This window comes from Cupressus sempervirens, chromosome 7, assembly GCF_028749045.1.
Source record: "Cupressus sempervirens isolate cs-2001-9-10 chromosome 7, ASM2874904v1, whole genome shotgun sequence".
NCBI classification, from domain to species: domain Eukaryota; kingdom Viridiplantae; phylum Streptophyta; class Pinopsida; order Cupressales; family Cupressaceae; genus Cupressus; species Cupressus sempervirens.
This window is the reverse complement of record NC_143124.1, coordinates 37,654,382-37,673,134: the sequence shown is the minus strand read 5'-3', so window position 1 is coordinate 37,673,134 and position 18,753 is coordinate 37,654,382.

The window sequence follows — 18,753 nt, the reverse complement described above, 5'->3', positions numbered from 1 at the left end:
CTCCCTAGAGATACCATTGTCATCCACACATTCCACCCTCTTCTATCGACAATCCATCTTGGCGCTGTGGGCATAAAGCCAATCCATGCCAAGAACAACATCATAAGAACCTAGAGGGGTAATGCGTAGATTAGTCCTAGTGGACATGTCTCCAATCTACATTTGACAACTCTGCACCATGGAACTAACTGAAACTCTAGCTCCTGAGGCTAACTCTACCTCCTAACTAACATTCTGTCTAACTACCACTAGCCTACAATGCTCCACCACAAATGGAGATATAAAAGAGTTTGTAGCCTCGAAATCAAATAAAACTACAACCATACAGCCTTGGATAATACCTGTAGCCTCAATAACTATGGCCTGATGCTCAGCCTGGCGGTTGTCAACTGCTACAAAAATTCTATGGGATCTACCCATGTCACCAACTGTCGGCTTTGAAAAAGCCCTACTCTGACCACTAGATGCCTGTCCCTGTAGACACTCCCTAGCTATATGACCCATGCCACCACAAGTGTAGCATGGTCCGTGAGTATAAGATCATGCACCTTATGGCCCAGACTGCTGTGGGCCTCCTGACCTGCTAGATCTGCTGAATCCTCCCCTAGAAGACTGCTGAGTCTTCACTAACTGTGACTAAGGGGCCTATACTTTCTAATCCTACCTAGAACATTATAACTGCCATTGCTTGGTCTTAGAGCCTTGATAACCCCGAGAAGGTTTCTGTTTTTGTTACTACTAGGGTTTTGGCTGCTGAGATTGTTGGCCCCTAGAGGACCTTGCTGAATAGTTTTGATTCCCTTTCCACGGGGGTTTCTGCTAGAAGGAGTTTCAGTTCCGAGAACAATCCTATGACTCCTGCCTACCTCGAGTATCTTCAACAACTAGTGCTATCTCCACTACCTGTCTAAAGGTGGTAGGGAAGGCCATCCTAACTGGGCCCTGAAGAGAGAAATTCAGACCCATGATAAAGTGATGTACCCGTAGTTTCTCGTCCTTCATGTATTCCACATAGGGAAGGAGCTCGAGAAACCTACTCTCGTACTGAGCCACTATAAGGCCTCTCTAGTAAAGAGAATGGAACTCCTCTATCTATTTCTATCGAAAATGCTCTGACAAGTACCTCTCTCAGAATCTTTCTAGGAAAGATTCCCATGTGAGGGTGTCCATCCTCACTCCACCAATGATCTCCTCCTGATGCCACCAGTTGGAGGCATCCCCTCTCAACTGATGAATTGCTAGGTGTGCTTTTAGATTACTCCCATAAGGGCATAACCCAAAGCACCACTATAAGCTCTGCAACCATGACTCTACTACTGAACCCTCAATGGTATCGATAAACAATGGTGGTCTGAGTCGAATCAATTCCCTGATGTCATCTCCTACATGTATAGGAGGTCTGTCAAAAGGGGGTCCTCTTTGGTGTATGGACTCTTCCTCATGTTCACCCTAACCCTCTATCTGTCTCGGTGGGGGACTCCTAGTCCTCTCTTTGAATCTAGGCCCGCCTCATCCAGGTCCCTCTGCTTCCACTACTAGAATCTGTTGAACTGGCTAAACTATAGGTACCACTCTCTGCTGAACTACACCGATCAAAGTTTGAAGTGCATCTATAATATCCTCATTCAGGTTCGGTGGTGGTGGGGGTGGAGGTGGTGGTGGAGGTGGTGGTGGTCTATCCTCCTGTCCCACTCTACCACCCCTAGTCCTACGAACTCTGCCTCGTTGGTTACGAGTAACAGGCGGCATCTACACAATTAAAAGTTTGAGTTATGTTAAGAAAGAACAATGGTTTTAGGTTCCTAGTGTTGAAACCAAGCTCTGATACCAAAATTTCATGCCCAAACTACGAGGGCCAAAACACACACACTTTTTTTTTTTTTTTTTAAAATTCTTTAATTATATAGTCAATACTTTCTAGAACTAATGTGTATAAACTATTTCGTTTAAATAGTCAACCAACCCTATACTCTATCTCACTTAAACTTATCATTGATATTGTTGTTATTATTCAATTATTTATTACTCATATTACAACTGAATTACTAACAATATCTTAGTTTAACATTATGGTTAATACTATTTCAAGTGAAATTATTGTGTGGAAGACCTGGGGAGGCAATGCAAGAGTCTTAACATTTACTCATTTTATTGAGTTTACCCTTATTTTAATAGCTTCATTCTTATAATATGCAAGGGTTATCATTTTATTGTAAACACTTTACCTGCTATTTTACTATGCATCTTATTATTATTGTTAAGAGTTGATATAGATTGAATTCTAACATTGTTTCATTGCAAATAACCTTTGATTAATCATCAAATAAATCATCATTAAACTCAAAGTTTCCTATGCTATACTAATACTAATGGTCTCAAGTTTATTTAACATAACTATAATTATTCATTTATTTCATATAATCAAAACCTAATAGTTACTCACTAAATTATCTAATTAATACTCATATTTTAATAACATATAAAGATTTTTCCCCAATAATATCCTATTTGGCATTTCTAAACATCTACTAGTCCTTCCATTTAATGCTCACATCCTACTCTATGTGGCTGCAGGAAATTTCAATGTGCACACACACACACACACACACACACACACACACACACACACACACACACACACACACACACACACACACACACACACACACACACACACACACACACACACACACACACACACACACACACACACACACATATATATATTTTAAAATTTAAAAGCAGCTCCAAATTTCTTGATGTTACGTATGCCTACACTTTCCTAAACATAGTCACTTTACCCTATCTCCAAGAAAGGTGTGTAGGAACAAAGGTTATCATTTTATTGTAAACACTTTACCTGCTATTTTACTATGCATCTTATTATTATTGTTAAGAGTTGATATAGATTGAATTCTAACATTGTTTCATTGCAAATAACCTCTGATTGATCATCAAATAAATCATCATTAAACTCAAAGTTTCCTATGCTATACTAATACTAATGGTCTCAAGTTTATTTAACATAACTATAATTATTCATTTATTTCATATAATCAAAACCTAATAGTTACTCACTAAATTATCTAATTAATACTCATATTTTAATAACATATAAAGATTTTTCCCCAATAATATCCTATTTGGCATTTCTAAACATCTACTAGTCCTTCCATTTAATGCTCACATCCTACTCTATGTGGCTGCAGGAAATTTCAATGTGCACACACACAAATATATATATATATATATATATATATATATATATATATATATATATATATATATATATATATATATATATATATATATATATATATATATATATATATATATATATATATATATATATATATATATATATATATATATATATATATATATATATATATATATATATATATATTTTAAAATTTAAAAGCAGCTCCAAATTTCTTGATGTTACGTATGCCTACACTTTCCTAAACATAGTCACTTTACCCTATCTCCAAGAAAGGTGTGTAGGAACAAAGGTGGGCTGGTCAAATCATAACTAATATTAAAACTTAAGTCACACTCCATTTATTAAAATCTGATCCCTCCTTGCTGCTCACGTAATCAGCATTGCTGCTCTGAATTGCTGCTCACGTAATCATCATTGCTGCTCTGAATTGCTGCTCACGTACTCCTAAGTAAATGGCATGAGGGAGTGGTAATGGGTATAATGCAGCCTTAATTATGGACTTTATTTTTTTATTTCAAACCATGTGGTGACTTATGGCTTCAATAATGCATTAAATTTCTGACATTAAATCAGAATGTGCAGCGCCTTAAGTTTTTGTCAACATGTTAGGCGTGGATGGGAAGTGTACTCCCATTTAGTGATGTCATTGAAGTAGACTTTGCTGCCCCCTCTTCCATTGGACAAGGCAATTCGCCTATGGGGTCTTTCCTTTGGTTTATTTTAATATTACTTATTCTCTAGTCTATAGCTACCTACATATTTATAAGTTTTGTTTTCTTATAGGGTACTCCCTAGTTTGGCATAGGGTGTCTAGTATTATTATTATGACTTGACATTGCTTTTTCTTTTCTTTTTTCTTTTTTGATGCTCCACTATGCAGGAATATACTCTATGAATTTATTATTGAACTATAATAGACATTCTCATATTTTGGTTCCCTCATACATTTTCCAAAGAGATAAATGAACACCTACAACAAGTTATTCTTTGCCCTTATTAATTTTATGTTATTCACTTGATTTTCTTCTTTTGTAATCTAGGATACTCAAGATAAGTTAGTGCAAGGATAATTTGGAGATATTTATAAATTAAGTATAGTCTTTAAAATGGTGATTCACTTAACATTCAAACATTAAACTTAATACAATGGATATACATTCCATGACAAGGCTTGATATGAAACTATCTGAATTTTTCTTATCTATGCATTATGAAGTTTAAAAACCACTTTCTCAAAGATTGACATTATATTCTCATGCAAATTTAAATTTGAATGTACATTCATAGCTACTATCCACTAGAACCAAAATGATAATAATAATCAACAAGGATAATCATTCTATGAATACTATATCTGCTATGATATCAAATTTAGTTTGGAAAATACTTTTGTTTATCACTCAAACATCAAGTATTCTAAATTCTTGAGAGATGTTTCTATCCAAGACAATGAGACAACCAAATTTTTGCAATGGACTTCTCTTCCTTGATGTTCTTATACTGCACAAAGGTGGTGGTCACAATAATGCATGGTAAATTTGATCTCCTAAATAACTTGAATTGCAATAAATCAACCATAGCCATTGTTTTCTTTCCTCAAACATAATTTTCATTTTGAACATAAAAAGAACTAGAAAATTTTGCTTACTAAACTATCATAATTTCATCCTAATTTTTGATGTGCATCCATCCAAAATAATGTGTTACAAAATTTAATCACATGCCCAACAATTATGCTCAAAACACCAAATTTATTGGCAAACCTGATTCAAGGCTCAGCCGGGAAAGAATCAGGAAGAAAACTCGTCTTCGTTGCCATATACAATGAGGTTTAAAAACTTACAATAGGATCTCAATCCCAAATTTCAAAGATTTTATCAAATTTTCTTCATGATCAAATCAAGGAGTTTGTAATATTTTCTGAATCTCATTTCAAGAACCATGGATGAAACCAATAACTGATCGGGTGTCAACCAAGCAGAACCAAAAGAACATCAAGCATGCATAATCATACATGGTTTACACAATATGATTCACAATGAATCAAGACTAGGGAAAGGTGGATTCTTCCAACTGGAGAAGTCAAGCAAAACACCAATTCAGATGCCCAATTGGGGCCAATAACCAAGAACTTCTGTTCTTACATTTAAGCTTGCCATACTCATACTAGGTTTGTGGTGATGGGTAGGGCCCCATAACACCCTACCCTTTATCCCTCTTCTCATCTTGAGAAGAGACTCTACATAGGCTGGAGTCCAACTAAACAGACCTCTCCCAAAATTGGTCACTTCTGCCCTCTCCTAAGGTGAGTAATACCAAAACACCCATGCAAGGAAAACTCAAGATTTCAAACATAAACAAGAAAGGGAAAACAACCAAAATGACATGGTTTACAAATCTTCCCAACATACCCACAACCATACAATAGTGAAGCAACAACAAAGTAACAAGAACATGAAACAAAACATAAAAAACTGAATAAGGGAGATGAGAATTTCCTACCTTCACAAAGAGGTAATGGAAATGAACAAGTTTGAGAAGAGTATCCCTTTCCTTCCTTCAAGCTTCAAAAATCTTCTCTAAATGTAGATATTGGGTAACAACCAACTAGTCCAAGGAAGGCCTCTAAATAAGCCTCCAACTCAACCACCTGAAAGGAGAAATAACTATTTCCACCCACTAGCCACCATAGAAACTCCCAACTAAACCTACACTATGGTTAAACCCCAAGTGGAGATGAGGTGAGGTAACTCAAGATACGCATGATCAATTTTCGCACAAAGCCAAAAAGGGACTTTTTGAGTGCCCTTAAAAGTCAAAGCTAGGGGCTTAGGGGTTGGAAAAGACCCCTAACCCATACCCATACTCTATGGTTAGAAAAAAAACAAGTTTTAAAGCCTTAAGAAGAGGTTTAGAGTCAAATAAAATCTAGGAATAAAATAGGTCCAACTTACTATTCTAACTTAAACCAACTTGGTTCAAAGGTTAAACAATTAACCCTAAACAGCCACTGAAGCACATAACCATTTTACGAGTGTCAAGCAACATGGAGAGAACATAGTTACAAACATTTAACATTCACTGAGCAAGGAAAATGCATACATACATCTCACAATACAATATGTGAATTACGAACAACAAGGTTTCCAAAATTAACACATAGAGATCAATTTTGTTCCTCTGTAGGGTTTCTCGGCTAAATATCTGCACACTCATTGCACACATCAGTAGTCTGTTAAAATCACATGTACATAAATATATACATATTTAGAAATTCACATAAATTAAAACATACATCAATAAGGGTTTCTTTATCCTACTTAATTCTTAATCATTTAAAATCTCTTAAATCAAACTCTCAATCCTACATTTACTTATTTCATCAACATACATATACATGAAACATTAAATGACAATCATCAAATATATCTGAAAATAACATCACACAACTTGAATTTATAAAATATGTTCTAAGCATCAAATAATGTCTCGACATCTCGAGTTGTGAATATCAAAAAAATAATAGTAATGCATCGCTATGCTACGATGGGTCGGGGTGAGGCCTCACATGTAGTTCATTTTTAGTTAAATGTTTTAAAGGTTAAAGTTGGTTACTTCTAATTCCCCCCCCCGCCCCTTTAGAAGTACTTTTCAAATTTGAATATTCCAACAAAAGGATCCTGTAGGAGAGGTAGGATGCTAATGTATTGCTAATGTCATGCTAATTTTAGCATTTCACCATCTTAAACTTGATGGCTAGTTGGCTATCATGGCAAAAAAATATAGCCATGTGGCATGTCGCATGATAATGCCATGTGGTATCCATGTGGCAAGATGGCTACTGATTGGGCAGTGCCATGTGGCAGGTGCCAATGTGCTACCTATACCACATGGCACCTTCAGACTAGACCACGTGTGATATAGCTATGAGGAGGCCATAGGAGTAGTGATTGGGAGAGTGATGTTGGAAGAGGTAGCAGAGGAGTGGCAGGAAAGGGTGGTGCCACCTGGTGTATAGCAGGCCAGTCGGGTTATGACGGTCATACTGTGGCTATGCTGCTAGTGGTGGTGGTACCTGAGTTGTGAGTAGGCTACATGGTGACAATGCCACGGTGGCATGGTGGTGGCCCTCAAGTGGTGGCACCCTATTTTTTTTTTAAAAATTGCAATAAATGCATCGTATGGTCTGTATAGCCTCTCAAATAATTTTTTTGCCTCCCAGAGTAAATTTTTTTTAAATGGACAAATTTTATATGGATCCTAACTATAACAAACCTTTTGAACTTAATGACAACATTCATTTCGGCCCAAAGTGCCCCAAAAAATTTCTCTTCCTCTTGATTGAAGAAAAAAATCATAAACAAACTAGGGCTTGTATCTTTGAATTGCGACTTCAAAAATCCTTCAACCAAGAAGTACTAGGGAGGCTCTAATACCATGTAGAAGTTGATGAAAGCCAACTTCATAGTGTGCCAAGATCACCTACATGCAATTAACCTACTGAAGAGAAACTGAAGAAGGAAGGAACAAGAGCTTGGAGAAATTCAACAAAGCGAGAAAATATATTTCACAATGATAAATGAAATTGGTGTGGAAAAATACAATGAGAGAGCCCAAATATAAAGGCCTCAAAGAAGCTTCTAGAACAAGCTAGAAAGTGCTAGGAGATAATTGTGACAACTAAGCATACATCCAAAAAAGGTGGATTACCTTCCAAGTAGGTGAGAAGATAAGTATGATTAGGTAGGAACAAACTCTCGTGTTGTCAACAACTCATCGACAACTCCTAGGTGAAAACTAATATCTAAATGCATTTATCTAAGTAAACTTAAGCAATAGCATAAATAATTAATAAATAATTATTTACTCTAACATTTTCAACAAATGTGGGATCTTGAAAATCTTCATCATTATACTCAACATGTAAATGATATGCTCCATCTACATCATGAAGATTGTCTTCAATCATAGGAGGCATTAGTAAATCCTCTTCATAAAAAACTATCAAATTTTGACAATAAAAAATAAGGTGTGTTGATTTAGCCTTTTTGAGAACAAGCCCTTTTTTTACTAGACTTTACCTTTAGATAATGTTGATGTTCATAAGTGTATACTTCAACCTATGAAGGTTTAGCACACCTAATGCACTGATGATCATATTATCATCTAAGCTAATAACCTCCCTTTGTACATCTTGTAATCTCTATATTTTTAATCATAGAAACAAGAAGCTAACTTTAGTTTGTGTGCAGACAATGAATACACACAACTTATTATTTTCAATTGGTTGGCTATTTAGAGGAATCCTACCAACACTTCTATTGAATCTATCATCAAAATCTCTCATGGGTTCCCTTTCTTTGATCTTGATTTGACAGAAAATTAATAACAACATAGCAATATCAACCATGTGTATAAACCTTTATAGAAATTTAACCTCAAGATTATTCCAATAAGTGATGCAATTATCTGATAAATTCTAGAACTAATCTACTATGCTTATAGTGAGGCTTCAAACAAATAATATGACAAAGATATTCTCCTCCTACACACTAAGAATCTCATAGGCAACTATAACCACTTGGATGTGATCACTAGGGTCTTAGTTTGTGTCACAAAAAAACTTTTAGAAGTATTTACTTGATCTTTTAGGGAGGGTTGAATATTGGGATAGAAAATGGCACAATCTGATTCCCTCATGGATGTGCTATAACTAAAACCATAACACACTAGAATTCTTTTATCAAATAGAATTAGAGTCATCAACCTCTATCCTCGGGAAGGTACCTTTAGATATCCAAGAAAGAAAGCACTAACACTTCACTTTCTTCCCTCTTACAAAGATTTATAATGAATTAGATGATTGGTTATATCTTTTACTTGAAGACACAAAGATTTTTTAACATTCATCCATCAACATGGAATGAATGTGATTATCAAATTAAGAAGAGAATCGAGAGAGAGAGAGAGAGAGAGAGAGAGAGAGAGAGAGAGAGAGAGAGAGAGAGAGAGAGAGAGAGAGAGAGAGAGAGAGAGAGAGAGAGAGAGAGAGAGAGAGAGAGTATAAATTAGCCACATGACTAATCATTCAACTCCCCTTATATCATAGAGAAATAAAGAAAACATATCATTATTCTATGAATATGAATAATCAAAGGACTGAATTCAAAATATTAAAGAAATGACCATACAATCAGTAACAATCCTAAAATTACACTTTTAGACCACATGATTTGATGAACATAAACTATTTTTATTATGAACCCATAATAGGGAATTATATGATTAATCTATCCTTGCAATTACAAAGAAATATAGAATAAAAGACTAATTCATCTATCTTCTATTACAATCTAGAAATCTCTTCTTCCGTGCAGCTACATGACTTTTTAAAATAAGAACCCCTATTTTGATGTTTTTTTGCATATTTATCCCTTAGTTTTTGGTGACTTCTCATTTAACATAACTGATTCTTGGAAAACCTCTTATTTTTCTTCCCTCTTCTTTTCAACTTCCTCTCCTTTTTCTACTTTATAAAATACATTTGTAAAAATATACAATTTGGTGATGAGATATTGTCATGATTTCATAATTGTCATAGATAATTTTGACATTTCACACCAATGCTCATAACCTTTATTCTATAAGTTATATGACAAAACTATTTGGAGAGAATTTATAGACCTAGCCTTTAGAAAACATTTTTGAAAATCCACTCAATCCAATTGGTTGGATTGAAATTTATGCCTCCCCAAAACATGATATATATTTTTGTCATTATTTTGTAACTCTTATGGATAATCTTGGTAGTGTTGCACTCAGACATGTGTAATTCTTTATCCATTAAGAATCTCATAAAAATCTTAGGAGAGGATTTATATAATTATATTTTTTAAAACATATCTAAAAATTAGATTGATGCAACAATGGGATTGAGAGATATGTCCCCTGTACCAAGACTAGTATTTTTGTCAATATTTTGTAACTATCAAAGATAATTTTAGCAGTGTTGTAGTAAAACATGTTTAGCTTTTGATTTGTTGAGAATAAAAAAAAAACTCTTTATAGAGGATTTAAAGAACTAGGTTTTCTTAATCATACCCAAAAAAAGGCTCAATCCAACAGTTGGATTCAAAGTTATGATGCCTAAACTAAGACCCTTTGTTCTTGTTAGAAAATATGTAGTTACAGGTTGCTACTATTAAAAATAGGATAGTTTGAACTTGTGAACTTGTACTTTGAACTTTAACTTGTTTATTCAAGGTTCAAGTTCAACATGAAAAATTTCCACCCTAAAATTTAATCCAAAATGATTATTAACTATCTAAAAACTTAAACTGTTGGATCATTTGAACTAGTTTCTCCTTAGAAATTGAACCATTGGGTTGCTTGCAAATTTGAAATACTACATTCGAAACAGTGAACTTGATTTTTCAATATTCAAGTTCAACATAAAGGTCAGGCTATCTTTTTATTTTGATAGGCTTGTACTAAAACATAAATATCTTTTAATCTAATTAAATATTTCCAATCACTCCACTAAGAAGGTAGATATGTCTCTTAAAAACATATCCAAAATGAGGAAAATCCTATGGTTGAATTTGGAGATATTGCCTCCACACCAAGTCTTGGATTTTGAAATTTTAACTTTTGGTACTTAACCTAAACTTTGAATCTAAACTTCAAATCATGCACCTTACATATCTGAACTACATTTCAAGCTTTGAACATTGAACCATGAGCATCTTAACATATGAATCTACATTTTAAACTTTGAACTTTGAATATTTGAAATTTTAAGTTCAAGTTCGAGTCCAAGTTCAATTATGAGCATGGGACAATACTTTTACACAGTTTGAACTTGAAAAAGGCATCATCAATAATGAAACCAACCAAAGATTCATTTATGGGGTTGATTTTGAAGTTTGAAAATTGGGTGTAAAACATTGCTTGCAACTGGAAATGACCTCTAGTTTAAGAACTTCCTCTACTATGACTTGGTCCACATTTCCTTTTGCTTCTCTTTTATCCTCAATTTCATCATCTACTAGGAAAAGATCCATTCTTGTATGCATATGTTCTTGCAATGCTTTCATTTTCCTCTAGAGGGTTCTAAAATCTTTAGGTGTAACACCTTCAACTCTTCCAACATTCTCTCTTCATGGAGGCATCTTTTCATTTCTATTGAAACCCTAGTTGAAACTACCTCACAACCAATGATCTATCTACACATGCTAAGCCCAAACCATGGTCCTAGTGCAAACTACCTCATAGTCAATGGTCTTTTCATACACTCAAGGACTCTAGGTATGATACCACTTGATGAAGGGTGCTCTCCTTGATACCATAAACACATAACAAAAACAAAGAAATAACAACAATTGTGACAACAAAATATGGGCTTCTTTATTGTTGCAAACGTAGAATTATAGAATTTACAATTAGGATATGCTAACCCACATGGTTGTCTTCATTAAAGTAATGTGCAAGACAAAGCTACAAACTATCACCTAGAGCTTCCCTATAAAATGTTTGAGCATTTTTTAAATAGGCAATTTTATGTCATCTGGGAAGGTTCTAGACACTCAAACTTAATACCTAGGTCTAAAAGACCCTAAAAATACTAATAAAGTTGGACAAATACATTTTTGACATTTATTGTGGAAGTTTTTGTCATCCCATCTTTGGAAGGACACAACTCTCAAACCATTGCATTGGGCTATTATGGCCACTTTTTAGAAACATCTACTTCTGATCTATAGACTCAAATCCACATAAGCACCCATCTACTAAGTTTTTGTGCCTCATCTAGGCACTTTTAGGCATCAAATGGTGAGGCTAAAGTTTATATACCATAATTACAAACCAAAAATCCACAATAAATTCATGAATACACATGATTTGACACTGAGTCTCAACAGGTTGGTTCATATATCCAAGATGAACACCTACCTCTAAAATTAGTACATTCTGAGCACATATGACTGAATTATTAATTAGAAAGCTTGTATAGACAACAACTATACATTAAGGAAACCCTTATTAAAGCAAGTGAAATGAAATACTTTTGAGTGATGCAAGATTTTTCTTACATCAAAAAAAAATTCTGTAGAGGGTAGAAAGAAAATTTGAAAATAATTTTTGAAGAAAGTAGCAAATAAGATAGCTATTAATCAGGTGGAATTATCTACTCACATTAGTAATTTAGGAGTTGTAAATAAAATTATTTCCTTATTTACAATGTTATGTGATACTTCAATTTTGACTATGGAAATAAGGGACAAACTGACCAAGATAGATGAAGAATTAAAGATAGTGCTAATTATTCAAAGGAAGTCAATTGTGCATTCTAAGAAGTTCATCAAGGAGAAGCATACTGGAAGATTGGCTAGACACTTGAGTAGAGATAAGACCATTCCTTTTGTTTCTGATAATTATTACTAGCCTTAGTTGTAGAAAGATATCAAGAAATTTGTACAATGTTGTAGAGTATGCCATAGGTGAAAGGAGTGAATTAGAACATAGGGTTATATAAGCCATTACTTGTACCTAATTATCCATGGGAAGATGTTTGTATATATTTTTCTCTTGATTTAGAAAGGACATAATGAGGGCATGATTCAATATCATGGTTGATAGGTTTTCAAACATGGAAAATTTGAGACCCTAAAATAATAATATATATGTTTTTTCATGTGGAAGAGTAATTTTTTAGAAGAGTGGCAAGAGTACATGGTATGCCAAATCAAATCAAGATACCAATTTGTCTAGTTACTTATTTTTGACCCTATGACAACAAATATTGTCAATTAGTGACAAATTACTTAAGTTTTCTAGGAAGGTCAATTAATACTACAATTGAGCTTTCCATCAGAAAAAATGTTTAATGTAGCCCATGAAAGATCAAGGATATACTCTGTTATTTGATCTCATAGTACAAACTGAGTCCACAATTCTCATCGAGATAGCATGTTCTAGTATCACTTGAGTGTCCCATTACTATCTAAGAATCCAATTCTATTCAAGTACCAGTGTATCAATCAATGTCATTGTATTGCTTGAGCATCAGTAGAACACCATATGTGTTGTATTTATTGAGCATCAACATTTAGCCAAATTGAAGGTATAATTGATTGATATCAAGATAACTCTAATGTAAGTTGATATGGTATGAAGTTATTGATTGAAGGGTATATAAGGAAGGAAAATTAGTTTGTCTACGAAGTAAGTTGTTAACCACAAGATATGCATGAACATAAGGAGTAAATATGGAGCATATTAAGTAAGAAGGCTACAAAGTATTACAAAGGGAAAATTAGAGAATCATCCATCACAATAGGTGATCATATTATTCAAAGGATCTATATGAGAAACAAAAGTTGTACAACAAAGAGCATCTTGTTGATCCTTCATAATAGGTGCATCTATCACATCTTTTAACTAGATGGAACTAATTTTACTTTGCATAATCTCTTAGCAAGAATACATACCTCATTGTATTGTAAAATCCTTTTGCAAGGTGGAGCTAATAGTACCTCATTCTCTTAACTGATTATATCACTAGAAGTGATCAATTATAATCCCTAATTGGCAAACTTTATTACTACAATTGTGAAGCATTGTGGGTGATATCCCCACCTAGTTTTACCTTCTACTTGGAGGGTTTTTAGGCAACCAAGCCTTGTGTCAATTTATTAATGGTGTTGATTAATTTTCTACTTTATGCTCATGCATAAACTTATATTAAAATATCATTTGAAGTAAAATTTGAAGTAATCTAAGTATGAAAAATTAATGTGTTTCTTGATTCCCCCCTCCATCCTCCCCTACTCAATCACTTTCTTGTCATTAAATTTCCAACATTTATGGTGTACATTTTGAAAGAATTTAAAGATAGATATAAAGTAGATCTCATCATATCATCTATAGACTAATGGACAACCAAAAAATTTAAATCAAAGTTTCAATAATTTGTTGAGATGGTTGGTTGGAGATGAGCCACAAAGTTAGAATTTGGTTTTACCATAGTCAAAAGTTGCATACAATACTTTTTTCAATAGGAGTACTAGTAAATTACCATTCTAAATTGTATATGGGAGCCATCATAGAAATCCTTCTTAATGAGTAGATGAATAAATAATAGATACGTATTACTAAAGGAAAAAAATTTATTGAATATTTGAGAAGCATAAATGAGGAGGTGAGGAAGAACATTATAAAGATGGATACCCCATATATGGCTAAGGAATATGTGAAAAGGAGGTATAAGGAATTTTAGATTGGAGATGAAGTCATGGTCCATTTGGGGAAAGAGATATTTCTAGTGGGTGCATATAATAAGATGAAAATAAAGAAGTTTTGAACATACAAGATCATGAAAAGGCATGATTTTGGAAATGACTATTAAGTACAGTTTTTTGCCAAATTTAACATTTTACTAGTATTCAATATTTCAAATTTTGATAGATTATTATGATGGAGGTGATGTAGATGAAGTTATAGAAATACAATGCAATATTCTAATAGTTACTTCAGGTACAAAGGAGATTGATGAGATATTGGATAATCATGTACGAAGAAAGACAAGGAAAAAAAACATATAAAGAGTATCTAGTCAAATGGAAAGGGAGAAAAGTGGAGGATTCCTCATGGATAGAAAGGGAGGAGCTTGACTATCTTGGTTTTCCTTTGACTACTTGAGACATAATGAGATCACTTCTCAAATTACCTCAACTATCTTATGTAGGAGCATCCTATGTATAAGAGCAATCTTTCATCATGCAAAAATATTTCCTTTATGTTTCTTGAATAAGGGTTGTCTTAGTGTAGATTTATTACTTGGGGAGGTTGTTAGTAAGTTGGTCATATGAGTTCAGAATGTCCTAATTTTAGAGGTGGATATTCATCTTGGATATATCAACTTTCCAATTAAGACTCATTGCCATATCATGATTATTCTAGAAGTTATTAAATATTTTTGGTGTATAATTTTGGTTAAAAAAATTCAAGATCATTTTTGAAGGCCTTAGAGGCTCTAGATGGGCTTTAAAATGAGGCTAACTAGAGCTTGCATAAGTTGGGCATACTAGGTTACAAGATGAGGATTCTAGAATGGGATGTAATAGTTAATCAGATTAATGGTTCACAAGTTATGGTCTTCCAAAGTTGGATTGATTGAATATTTGAAAATAAAGTATCATAATTATTATGAGCTGACACAATGTGTAATTTTAGGATTGGTTATCTCAGGGGTTATGGATTGATGCCTAGAAACAAGTTCTTGGGTGGTGGAAAAATTCCTATTTAAGGAATTCCTATAGATTGTCTAGGATAACTCTGGTTGATAGTTAGCATCTTTATCTTATAAATTATTATTAGGAAGGTGTCCATGTGGGTTTTCATTTTTATATTTCAAAATTCTATAATTCTGCATTTGCAACAATAATAATAAGACCATCTTTTTTCTCGCAAATTATTTTTATTTCTATTATGTTTTTGTGGTATTCATCGATGTATGAACTTAAATGGGAAACTAATGAATTAGAAATTAATAATATAATATTAGTTTTATTATTTTACATGATTTGATGAAGTGTTAAAATGATGTACAATTCCATCATGTTGGTTGGTAAGAAGGTAATGAAGCTATGAAGCTAAAAGGAAGAAGAAAAAATGAAAGACAAAATGAAATATTCTTAACCAAATGGATTTAATAGTCTTATTTCTAAATCCTTTGTAAGGTGGAATTGTAGTGAATGTAATAAAGTCACCCATTTTAGGGTGACAAATCTAGTCGATATATGGTGAAAATACCCTAATAGGGTCATATCTAAAAAAATTGTTTGTAAGCTTTGACGTTGTTGGCTCTTAACTAATCTTACTTCAAAAGAGTGAATTTGTTTGTGGGTGATAACTCCCATAGTGGGTTTCCATATTAAATAATGGTGTTAATGTATGATTGAATACTTTGCATATTATTTTCATATGAACACTATTGTGGGTTGTTCAATGCTTAAATTGAATATTATTAAGGTTAGTTTTTGAAAAGGTTTTAAAGGTTGAAAATAGTTTAAGGTACCTAACATAACTGATTCATCCCCCGTCTCAATTATCCAACACTAATAGAAATATTATTACTACATGTGGAACAATAATAATCTCATTAGCATAGGCCTTGATATATCTTTCAACATTTACTTTATCCAAACAAATCATGTACAATTAATAGCATCAACAACATATTTTTTAATTGCATCATGTGATTGACCTCTTACCCAAAATGAGCGTGTTGCCACTAGTACTCTTCATATCATTTATATTTCTTTCATATTTATTATATACATTATTATTTTTTATCTATATCATATCATAACTCATAGTCAATTATTCCCTTCAAGTATATCAATTTCTCTAAACAACACCATGATGTGATTCTTTAGGTTCATCTTGAAATCTTGCAACAATTTTAACAAAAATAGATATATAAGATCTTGAATGTTTTAGATATTATTGTAATACACCAATCATCTATGCATATCTTATTTGATTAACATAAGGTGCATAATCACGTTTTGTCAACTTACAACCATTTACCATAGGATTGCCAATAGTTTGTATCAACCATGCCAAAAAAATTAGTATCTCCTTCACATACTTGCACCGGGACATAAAAATTCTAGTTTTTGATTGTAATATCTGTAAACAAAGATTTATTTGTATCTTAATTACAATAGACACCTTAATTTATTTATGTGTTTCATCTACAAAATCTTTACTCATCTTGTCATTTGCAAAAAGACATTGGCATTGTAAAGAAATTATTGATGTTAATCTTGAAGTGTAAATTATTGCTTCTAGTTCCTTTAATAAAATTAAGTTTCAATAAATATTTATCTGGCCTTGCATGTTAAATGCATGGGAATTTTGTTAATCTATACAAGGATTTATTCAATTGGAAAACCTTATCACTCAATAGTTCAAAGGAAAACCATAAGATTTCTCAATGTAAACTTCCTCTTTTAAATCACCATTCAAGAATGTTGACTTGACACCCATATGATATATCTTGAAATATTTATAAGGGTGAAAGTACAAAGCTATGTCACCCTCTATGATATCAAAGAGGGTTATGGCCATACCTATTATGGCCATACCTCTTTTGGCCATACATATGTGGCAATTTCACGTGCCAATGTGGCTTGTACCATTTTGGCCAAAACCTCCAAGTTTTACAAAATTGTCAAAAAACACTTTGCGGCTACCATTTTCACTATAGTGGTTCTGAACTTCTTGGAGAGCAATCTAGATGTTTTGGCCATAATAGATTAGTGGCTTTTTTTTCCATTTTTAATTTTTTTAAAGTGTTTTTTAATTAGTAAATGTTAATGGTAGTCAAATTAACTATTTTTTACATGTTTTATGAGTGAATTATTTAGATTTGTTAATCTTTTAATATAGTTAAACTATTTTCTAGATTTGTTAGTAAATTATTTAAAACATAAGCAAGAATGTAGTCAAACATTAGGTAAAAATGTAGAAAAAATTTATTTAAAAATGTAGAAAAACATTAGGTTAAAATGTAAAAAAAATAGTAGTTAGAAGATGTAGAAAAACATTGGGTAAAAATGTAAAAAAACATTAGTTCAAATATGCATAAAAAAATTAGGTAAAAATGTACCTTTATATGAAACTTAGAAACACTTTCACATTTATATGAAATTTAGAGAAATTGTTTAACCCTGTAGTTAAATCAAAATCTAATTTAGTCCAGAATTTTAATTTTTTTATCGCATATACATGTGTACACTTAGTTATAATTTAATCGAGAAATTTTATTTATTTTTTTCACATATACATGTACATCTATGAATATTTATTTTTCACATTTTCATGAGCACGTTAAAATACATTAGATATGGTCTCTAAGATAATTTTTTTAAAAATACATACATTATATGATTGAATAGCACCATAAATTTAATGTTGTGTATTTATATGTACGTGTATTTCAAATTAAATTTAACTTCTAATTATTTTAATTTATACATTTGTATGTTTATATGTGTAAATATATATGCATGTGTAGATCTCTAGATATTTATCAGTCTTATAGATTCACACTCATATCCTCATACATTATATACATATATACATTATGGCATCTAGTTTTGGGGATTGTGGTCCTACATCCTCAAGGGATGCTACCATCCATAGAGGGGGTCAGAGTGCTGAGTCTGGCACAACATGTAGATTGACATCCTCCACTGAGGATAGAGAGTAGTTATTTAGAGATACACTTCCCATATTATCTCATGCTATAGAGGTTTTTGACTCCTGGCTTTCATCTTTTGCCACCTTCCCTAATAGGGAGAAGATCATAGAGATGTGAGAGGAGTTGTTTTGTATGATTCAGACCATTGAATCATACAACCCTTTTGATGATATTAGTATTGAGACATTTTATTCTTCTCTATCTCATAGTGTCATTAGCACTATGAAGTATAGACAGGATGACATTGAGGTCTCCACTG